This window comes from Neodiprion virginianus, chromosome 1 (assembly GCF_021901495.1).
Source record: "Neodiprion virginianus isolate iyNeoVirg1 chromosome 1, iyNeoVirg1.1, whole genome shotgun sequence".
Classification (NCBI taxonomy): Eukaryota; Metazoa; Arthropoda; class Insecta; order Hymenoptera; family Diprionidae; genus Neodiprion; species Neodiprion virginianus.
The window spans coordinates 36,022,731-36,032,568 of record NC_060877.1 but is presented as its reverse complement, the minus strand read 5'-3'; the positions used below and the strand labels follow the sequence as shown (position 1 = coordinate 36,032,568).

Sequence of the window (9,838 nt, the reverse complement as noted above, 5' to 3'; positions counted from 1 at the left end):
AGTGGTCTTTTCAGTACTCCGCGTATATGTACGTAAATAAAACAAGCCCCGCAATCAGAGACGAACGCCTCTTCGCTAGTTATTATAATACCGACGTGGGGAAGAGGGAAAGTAGAAGGTGGATGAGAAGGAAACGGAGAAAAAGTTTGCGAGTGAAAAAGTTTATAATCCTTGCAGGAAAGGTTTGAAAAACCGCAAGCGAGCGAAAGCGTTCGTTGCATCGCATCATCGCCTGCTGCAACCGACGTAGCTCTAAGCTGTTCCACATTTTTCCTAACATCTCCAAATAGCGCTGAGAAACGAATCCAGCCAGCCTAGCAGCGGCAAGATGTGCCTTTTAGCGTAGCTTTAAACTCTAAACAAAGCTTCTCGATTTTTTTTTTTTTTTTTTTTCACCTTCTCTCGTGAACTGGACGAAGAAGAAGAAACAAGAAAATTGTAAAGAACGTAGAGATCGAAGAGAAGACAGAGAACCGCCGTGACGTGGAAAAAATGCATTCGAAAATATATCACTCTTTAATCGTTATCATATATTTATAGCCGACGTGATTTTTGAATACAGCGATGGAAAAAATTTCAACGAAATTGCAGCAGAGTTTGTATAATCGTGTAAACGAATCTGACGGTGATGAACGATTTTCGATCGTCTAATTTACACGTATACGTAATAAATTATCACATAAACACACGTAGCGGGTAATTTATGTTCCTTTTGTTTTATCGTAATGTTTGATGTATTTTTTATTATTATTTTTTTTTTATTGCTCTCATTCTTGTTCTGTTCTCTTCTCCTTTATCGTACTGTTGAAGTAAACTAATTGCTGCACTTTTGAAGAAATTTCTGTGCGATATTTTTTACCAGCTATTACAAAATTGTAACTTGTCGAATGCGTTGATGAATGAAATTTCGAGCAGCTGTGTGCAGTCATTGTAAAAAAGGCAGCAAGCGGGTGATGGAGGAGAATATTTAAATGTCGTTATACTGCTTGAAAATAATTTATCACGCACGTCGGCATGTGCCTTGACAATCTACGGTTGAAGTTATTATAGCTTCGAGAGCTTGCACAGCGACAAAGCAAAGCTTTACTCATGCCGGCCCCTCCGCCTGCAGTAACAGATTTTCAATAACTTATTGTAAGCTCAAGAGTCTCTCCGCGGAAAATTGAAACCACGCAGTTTGTTATTCTTGTTAAGTATCGATAACACGTGCAATACGTGCAATTTAAAAAAGTAAAAATAAAAAAGTTAAAGGTATGGATGCTTTTTCGAGAATTTTACTTCTATTTAATACTTGTTGTATCCTTACCTTTTTTTTTGTTTTTTTTTTTTGTACAACGCATTTTTGTACTTTTATCTTTTTTTTGCCGTGATAAAGTTTTAGAAAAATTCTCGCATGCTTGATTCTTATTATTTGTAAATGCAAAGCAATTTCCGTTGCAATAAATACGGTATTTGAACAAGTTTTTTTTTTTTTACTTTTTATGCTTGTGTATGCGTACATGTATGTAAAAAAAAAAAAAGAAGAAATTCACACAGATCGTATTGTAAGAGAAAAAATAAGTTTGGAACAAACAAATCATACGAAGTATAGATTTTGATACAAAATTTGACTATAAAGGATTTATCCTTAGGGAATTTTGTCGAGGTCATTCTCGTTTTACGAGAAAGTTGTCACAGTTATAGACGTTATACACGCTTGTGGGCGTTGATAGGTTAAAAATGTCGTAAAAATGACGATGGAAATCGCGTTACAGTAGCAGGAACAATGGTAAATAGTAAAATAGCGGAGCATGTACACGTGCAGGGACGACACATGGCAGTTTCGAGTCCGAACCCGAGGGGTTTGCATCCCCATCCCACCCCCCAAACCACCCCCTTCTCTACTACTTTGCAATACTGCAGCACCAAGAGCTGGCCTTTTGCCAAACCTGGAACAATAAACCCCGGAACAGCCATTCTCTGTATATACATCTACGTATAGAATATGCGCAAATAGGATTATCTTAAAACGGGAAACGGTATAGGACGAAGTAGGCAAAAAAGGATTACGAGAAAGAAAAAAAGAACAAAAACAAGCCGGAAAAAATGTTTTTTTTTTTGCGTTACTTTTTTGTTTTTTTTTTCCACCGCGAAAAGGTAAGAGTCTGTCGATCTGTACGAGAAACTTCCGCGATGATTTCGAAAATGACCGAGTTGAAAATCTGAAACCGATAGGACTTTGCGGCCAAATGAAAAAAGTTTTGAAGGAAGAATTGGGAAAAAAAAAACATTGTGAGAAAAAGAAAATTTATGCATTCAAAAAAAAAATATAATAAAAATACGCAATTTGGGTGAAACATAATGGTCTGTTTGGGAAAAGTAACAAGGAGGAAAAAGTATGTGTTTGTCGGTAAAACATTGATAATCGATTTATTTGTGGTAGAATCGGAAGTTCTAATTTAACGGGGCACGACAATTTTTCATGTCCATCATCTGATTGTAAAATCCTGCAAGTTTCAAACTTTTTCATTCGCTCGCTTCTGAGATCATCGCGACATTTTTCTAAAGACCTGTTTTTTCGAATCTGGTAGTTCGAAAAGGTAGAGATTCGGTGGAATTACAAAAAGTAATTTTTGATCGAAACAAATATTTTCCTCGCATCGCCGAAGGTGATGTAAAGTAAAAATGAAAATAGACGGTAAAACTAGCCCAGGAGGTTCAATTTCTTTGTTTATTATTGGTCAAATTTTGGTGTGATCTGAAAAATTGCAATTTCGATCTTCTGAATAACTTGATTAAAGGACAGGGAATTTTGGAATCCAATTAATCATTGTTCTGACTGAAAAGTGCATAAACAATGCAGAATTCTAAATCCGTTTTATGCATGGATTTGTTTGCAAAATTAATCTTTAGCCACCGTTCTACAATAATTTTTCTCTCGCATAAATATGCTGTTGATTCGAAGGAAACGTCTCGGAAGCGGATATCGCGATTTTCGTTGTAATTAGGAGTAATCCGTAGACTTTTTTTCCAATGCCCTGAGCATTGTGGCGATTGTTTTCTTCGTGTTTCGGGTGAAAGAGAGAGAGAGAGAGAGATAGGATTGTATCTCCCTGTTTTTATCACACAGCCTAACCTAATTCCGTAGTCCTGCATGCCGAGTTGAGGAGGAGCCAACGAGGCGGAATAATGTTTTAACGCCTGCTTAGGAAAGAAAAGGAGAAGTCGAGAAGAAGGAGGGAGAAAAAATTAACAAGGGAAAATGAGAAAGGAAGAAAATCTAAAGAAGGAGAAAGAAAGAAAATGAAGGATATGTGTTATATATAACGATCCGCTACTTTCGAGTTATTAACTATCGTAAGAAAAAAAGTGTTGAAGAGTTTTAACGTTGAGTAAGTTTTAAAAATTTATTATATACGTTATGTATGTATGTGTGTGTGTATATATACATATGTAGAAAAATCTGCTGCCCTTAAAAGAAGAGTGAAATATTTTTATTTCTTGTAAAACAAACCGAGAAATGGCTCAAAGCTTCAAGTTGAGTTAAAATTGTGGAAGAGTAAAGTGTATTTCGACATTTTCGAAAATAACTCGGGAACAGTTCAACCGATTTCTTTAAAAATCCTAAACAGCTTTAAATCGGGTATATTTGTGATTTGTTCTTTTTAGATATCGTCGGTCAAAAACTTAATTAATGTTCAAATAGTCGGAGGTGATTCTTCAGATTTCAAAACGTCAGGATCTACTGAAATTTCAACTTTCCGTTTTCGGGGTAATCATAATATCGTAATAACTTCTTATTCCGAATAAAGAGAGGCGAGAATTTGGAAAAAAGTGAAAAAAAAAAGGCAACGCGTCAGTCAATGCTGGCAGTTAGCCAGACCAAGTCTGTTCGGTTCGCAATATCCATAAGCGAAGTGCAAGTGTATAAAGGAAGAGCAAAAGGAAAAGAAGAAAAAGGCGAAAATAAATGTCTTAGGTCTCTTTATACGATTATATCTCCATACATATCCAGCAGTAAATCGGATCTGAGGTAATCGTAGGAAACGTGCAGAAAAGATTCGATTCTTCGCGATTTTTTCCCTCGGTCAACTTATTTTGTTCCCTATTTTTCTTATTCAACAATGTGTCAGTCGTATAGTTGAGGAAAAGAACGAAAATGATTAAACAAACTGTCGAGAGACAAAATCAGGTATTTCATTGAACTATGGTAAAATAATCTTTCCTTAATTCATGTATAAGAATGAAAATAATTAATAACCTGTCCGAAATCGCAACTATGAGTAAAAAAAAAAAAAAAAAGAAACAGTTTGATTGTTTTATTCACATGCCAAAATCACATGCTGTTTGCTTAATTTTAATAAATTGAAGGTTTCTTTTTTCGTCATTTGTAAAGAATTCATTTAACGAGCAACTGGAATTAACTAAAATCGTACGGTTGCGGATGTTTTTGGTACAATATGACGAAGTTGATTTTACAATAATATAAATTCTTGGAATATATAAAAAACTTGGTTTTTTCCTTCAAAATTCGTGGGTGTAAAGAAATTCCTTCTTCTCCGTATTACGTGCTGAGGAATCGTTTTTATTTTTTGAATCGAATTCGAGTATTCGAGCCTTTACTTTACCTCTTCGTTCTCTGTCTCCAGGATTCCGCAATTTTTTGCTCGGATCATACTCCATACGCATTTTTGATCCTTACGTGAAATATCCTGCAGTAAAAATCTCCGTCTCTTTCTAAGTTTTCTGGTTCTTGTTCTTTTTAAAAAAAAAAAAAAAAAAATGGTGGCGGGCTTGGCTGCAAATAATTAATAGAAATCAAAGAAACGCCATTTTCATGTAATTTTTGTTCCTATAGGTTTAAGAAAGAAATGTTATCGAAAAAAATAGCCCACCGTGACTTCTTCTCCAAAATAGGTTCCACCCAAAAATCTCGTCGAATTGTTAGTTCCACCGTAAATGTGAAAAATTGACGAGAGTCGAGTGTTTCGTTTATCGCAGTATATTTATTTCGACAGGTTGCGTTAACGGTTGACCGAATTGTTTACAGTAAACAAAACACTCGACACCCGTAAATTTTTTTACACTTGCGTCGAAACTAACACAATTCCACGAGATTTTTGGAGAAAACTTCACGCCGCGCAAATTTTGTGGGTAATATTTTTCTGTAAACCTTGTACAGAAAAAAAATAACATCGAAACGGCGCTTGCTTGATTTTTAACAATTTCTTCGGACCAAACCTGTCACAATTTTTTTTTTTTTTTATATTTGATCCTTTAAAACACTCAGGAATTTCTTTCCGGGCGTTTGGCGAGTTTCGCGAGTTTGGCGATTTAAAACGTTTCATCCCTCACACGTTCTTCAACAGAACTCGGCTAACAACAAGTTACCGTAATATAACAACTCCAACTGGGCTAGTAGTAAAGCCGGCGTTTCACCGGCCTGCGGTGGCAGTCACAGTAGAACGTGCCGTTTTGGGTCAGGCATATATATCGTAATAATGTAAGCGACACGCGCGTCCGCGAATTTCCATGCCCTTAATTTCGCGATTTCGTGATGTCGCAGGATGAATTTAGATCGCCTACACCCGTTTATTATATTACTGCTGTTTATTGTATTATACACTGAGAAAAATTTCACTCGTTCCTGTAACTAGAAAAATTCAGCAAAACTGGTATCGTTAAAAAAACCGTTTGAATATCGTTGGAATCCCTTAAAACGAGGTGCGCCTAACCATTTTGCGGCAAAATCAGTATGTTCGGTTTACTTAACTTTTTTAGTTAAACAAGGCTTTAACGTCAGTTTATTCCTGCACAAGCATTAAATTTTCGCAACGGTTACAAGAAATCACAGCAACGTTGATCGTAACGAGAAAGAACAGTAACGAATACCAGACTTTTCGGTAACGGCTAGAAAACTAATTTTAATTCACTACCTAGGACTATATTTTTCGATTGTGGTAAACAAAAGGAAAAATTTCCCTCAGCGCGTAAAAATAATTAAAAAGTAAATTAAAAAAATAAAAAAACCTTATTACTCGTCTCGTTTTACCTCTTTAATCCTTTAATCCGCGTATTGATCGTCCAGTGTTCGTGAATCGTTTAAACGGTTTTCGGCGGATGAGTTCGCGTGGCGTTTCGTCGAACCAGTTTGGTCGAAAATAAGTGAAGGGATGAGAAAGCTCCGAGGGGTTTCAGGGGCTGTTGCTGGTTTATCGCGTGTATCGCGTAGTGCGGGATAGGTGACGCGAACCGGTTGTCGAGGCACTCGGCCGGATTGGTAGATACCATTCGATCTAGGCTCGCCATTGGGCGTTGCATAGAATCAGGGTACTTCGTGTGAAAGCTGCCTTGTGCGGGTTTGGGGGATGGCCTACGGACTGAGCTGGCACACCTGACCGCTCGATAACTTCGCCTTATATACTCCATTTTCGATTCGCTGTTTATCTACCGTCTACTGGTATTTACGTCAATAATACCCGGCGTGTGTACGACACGCGTAGCGATTCTCGAAAATCATAAAATCGTTACGTTTTCCTCGTAAATCTCTTTTCATCCCACTATGTGTATCGGCTGCGTACGTTACCTTCTAACGTTTTAGCCTCCCGCACTTTCTTGCCTGCACTTAGCGCCGGCTGCGCAACGATAGATAACATTATTTATTACCGTAATAATCTCAGGAACGTACATGTATCTATATTTATATATATTTATATATATACATATAAAACATGCTCGTTGAATGTGTAATTATTGTAGAAAAATTTTATACGCTAAAGTTCAATTTATATTTGAAAAGAAAATACAAGTTTCAGACTCTTGTTGTCAACCGATGTTAAAAGAGAAAAAAAAGAAAACGCAATTTCCATAGCTGCTCGAACCGAATTTTGATACAAGCTTTATGTACGGAAAAGCTTGCACAGTTTTGCAGGTAAATAATCGTATGAACTTGTGTATTATATTAGGCATTTTGGCGGCTATTTAAAGGACATGTTATAGCTGTACAAGGCGTGGCTTGTCTGCATCTAGATAATTTTTTTACTTTATATATATATACCTATTCGCTCATACGTGTCATGCAGTTATAATTTAACACTCTGGAAACGAGAAGTCTGTAAAAATCTATAAAATAAAGGAGCTGTTTCATTCGCATTTAGTACAGGGTGTGTTCCGTGCGTATGTATATTCATTAATCCCCATAATATGAGTACCTGTATAAGAATGTAAAGATTTATGCATAGTTTAACGTAAAATGAACGGTGAGAGAGATCGATTGTAAATAATAATTATTTCCTCGGAGTACAGCGTATGATTGAACGTTAAAAAAATTGCAGCCTTAGGTTACACGCGTATTGTGTGCGTATCGGCATGTAACGATAATTTTTTCCGTCCTACCCATGAATGTAATGTCGGGTAAAACAAGACGACACGCCACGAGGAGGACACGGTGGTTCGATATATTAATGTAAACTACGCGGTGTCATTCGACTAATCGAATTTTTGCGTGTCACACGAGACTCTCTCGATATTCACCCCGCGGAACACAGAGGGTTCGGATATTCCGTTATTTCGCTTCGCGTACAAAGCGTTGAAGAATTCGTTTAAAAACCTTGCTGTAACAGGTATAAACCGTACGGTTTCACATTGTGAAAGAAAGACATTGATTTACAAAAGTGCCGGTAATTAAGAAACGGATAATAATAGTGATAATAATAAGACGAAAAAAGTAACGAGGAAGTAAGTGTAAAAGGAAGAAATGAAAACGGAAAGCGGCAACCGCCCTGCCGAGCATCGATTTGGAAAGTGAAACCTTTCTTCTGTTCCGTCGGTTTATATTTTCTTCTTGCTCTACCCGTCAGCCCATTTGACGTCAGACCAAGTTGGAAACTGCGCACGTTGCTATTCCGAAGACTGTCAAACTCACGCGACGAGTTATACTCGTATACCATCGGCCGATCCGACGTTGAGTATAAACCAATCTTGAAACGGTACGAAAAATTTGACGCATGAGGTGACACGTGTATATTTTATGTATAATAATACACATCCACTCCGGATATACGTAAATTATCACCAATTCCGTTATATCGGTGGAGAAAGAATTATTTATTTCAATATTTTTTACCTACTGAAATATTACTATATATATATATTCATATTTATACTGGGTGAAATTCCAGGTCGAATTGTAAACATCGATTGAATTGTTAACGAGGCTGGTCAAAGTCATTCGAGATAAGGATTGATGGTTTTTTTCGATTGCTTTGACGTTTGAACTGAATTTTCATTTGAAATTGAATCCGAAATAAGAAACATGTTTTATTCAAAAGTTGAGACATTTTTTTACCGAACCAATTGAAATGTTTATAGTTGAATTTTTGCTGTCTGGAATCGAGCGATTTCAATTTTTAAAAAAAGTTGAAAACGAAAAAAACAAAAGAAAATTTACGCACATGAATTTTTCGCTTCAATTAAACGGAAGGAAATTGTCAATTCCGAACTTCATTGTATTTGAATTTACTGTAATGATTTTCATTCGTACGATAGTCACGAATTTTTAGCTACTTATTTTTCTACCAGTTGTTTCTTTTCTTGTCTCCCCCTTTTTTTTTTCTTACTAATGTGGTAGTTTCGGTCAGTTTCCGGTATGTTTGGTAATACCGTTTATGCGGCAGGTATAGGTATACGTAGCACTGTCGGTTATTTCGTCAGTCTGGCCATTTCCGTTTCGTTTTTCTACCCAGAGGATAATTCCTGACGTACGGATATATACGCGGGTGGTCAGATACTGTTTTATTCATTTTATATCTTTGGCTGATGTCTGCAAACCTTTTGCACACACACTCGCGCACGCACATACCGCGTATAACACACCTCAAACGTGTACGAATTTCCGTCCGAAATAAAAGGCGCACCGTGTGCAGGATACAAGCTTTTTCGTACATGTGACGTGTGTAAGACGAGGCATAAAAATTCTTTTGTGAAAACGAAAATTTGTAAAGATCACAAAGGTCAGAGTATAATTGAAAGTGAATTTCAAATTTCGTACGATCAGGTTTTTTGACCGTGATTTCTTTGAAAGCCTGTACGAATCATATTATACATTTATTAGTTATTCAATTATCATCTTGCAATCATTTCAAATACTATCTTTATCGTCGTTATATGCGCGTGTGTGTGGGATGAAAAAATTTCATAAAAATAGATCTTATTGTTTGCTCAAGAATACTAAATCTTGAGTGTGATCAGTATAAATAATTCACGTTGTATATTATACCGCTGTAACATATACAGCGGAAGTACGAAAATATTAGCGGTGAAATTATGTAAGTTGGTCGCTGTGTAGGCAGGATCCGACATAACTGGCGAAAGCTATTAAAAACCAAGATAATAAATTTAAAAAAAAAAAAAAAAAGACAAGGAATACACAAACAACAGAGGAACGATTACGAATCGGTTAATTCGAGAGAGAACAATTTCTTTCACCAAATCTGTATACGAATATAAGTAACAATGTTGGTATTCGGTATATTTCATTCAAATATCGAATGCAACCGTCAGGTCAACGTTACAAACCACCATAAACATTAGATTGGTCCAACCTGGCTTCGCTATTTGTAACAACTGACGATCATCCGGTGAAATTGGCGGGAAAGGACGCTATAATAGGAACGTACTACCCTGAATGATGGATACTTCTACGGGGGCCGGAAATTCTTTGAAAACCCGAATATATATATATATATGTGTGTGTGTGTGTATATGTATGTATCTACCTATGTACCAGATAGATATGGAAGTCGAACAACGACTGCGTGTGCTTCGGGGGCCACTTTTCCGTGCCGGAATTCCCCCTGTC

The 9,838-nt window shown here is 36.6% G+C and overlaps 1 protein-coding gene across 2 annotated transcripts in view; it reads left to right on the top strand.

Moving 5' to 3' along the window:
- LOC124305780 (probable beta-hexosaminidase fdl) overlaps positions 1–9,838 on the top strand; it is a 65,229-nt gene that overhangs the window by 37,438 nt on the left and 17,953 nt on the right. The window lies entirely within an intron of this gene.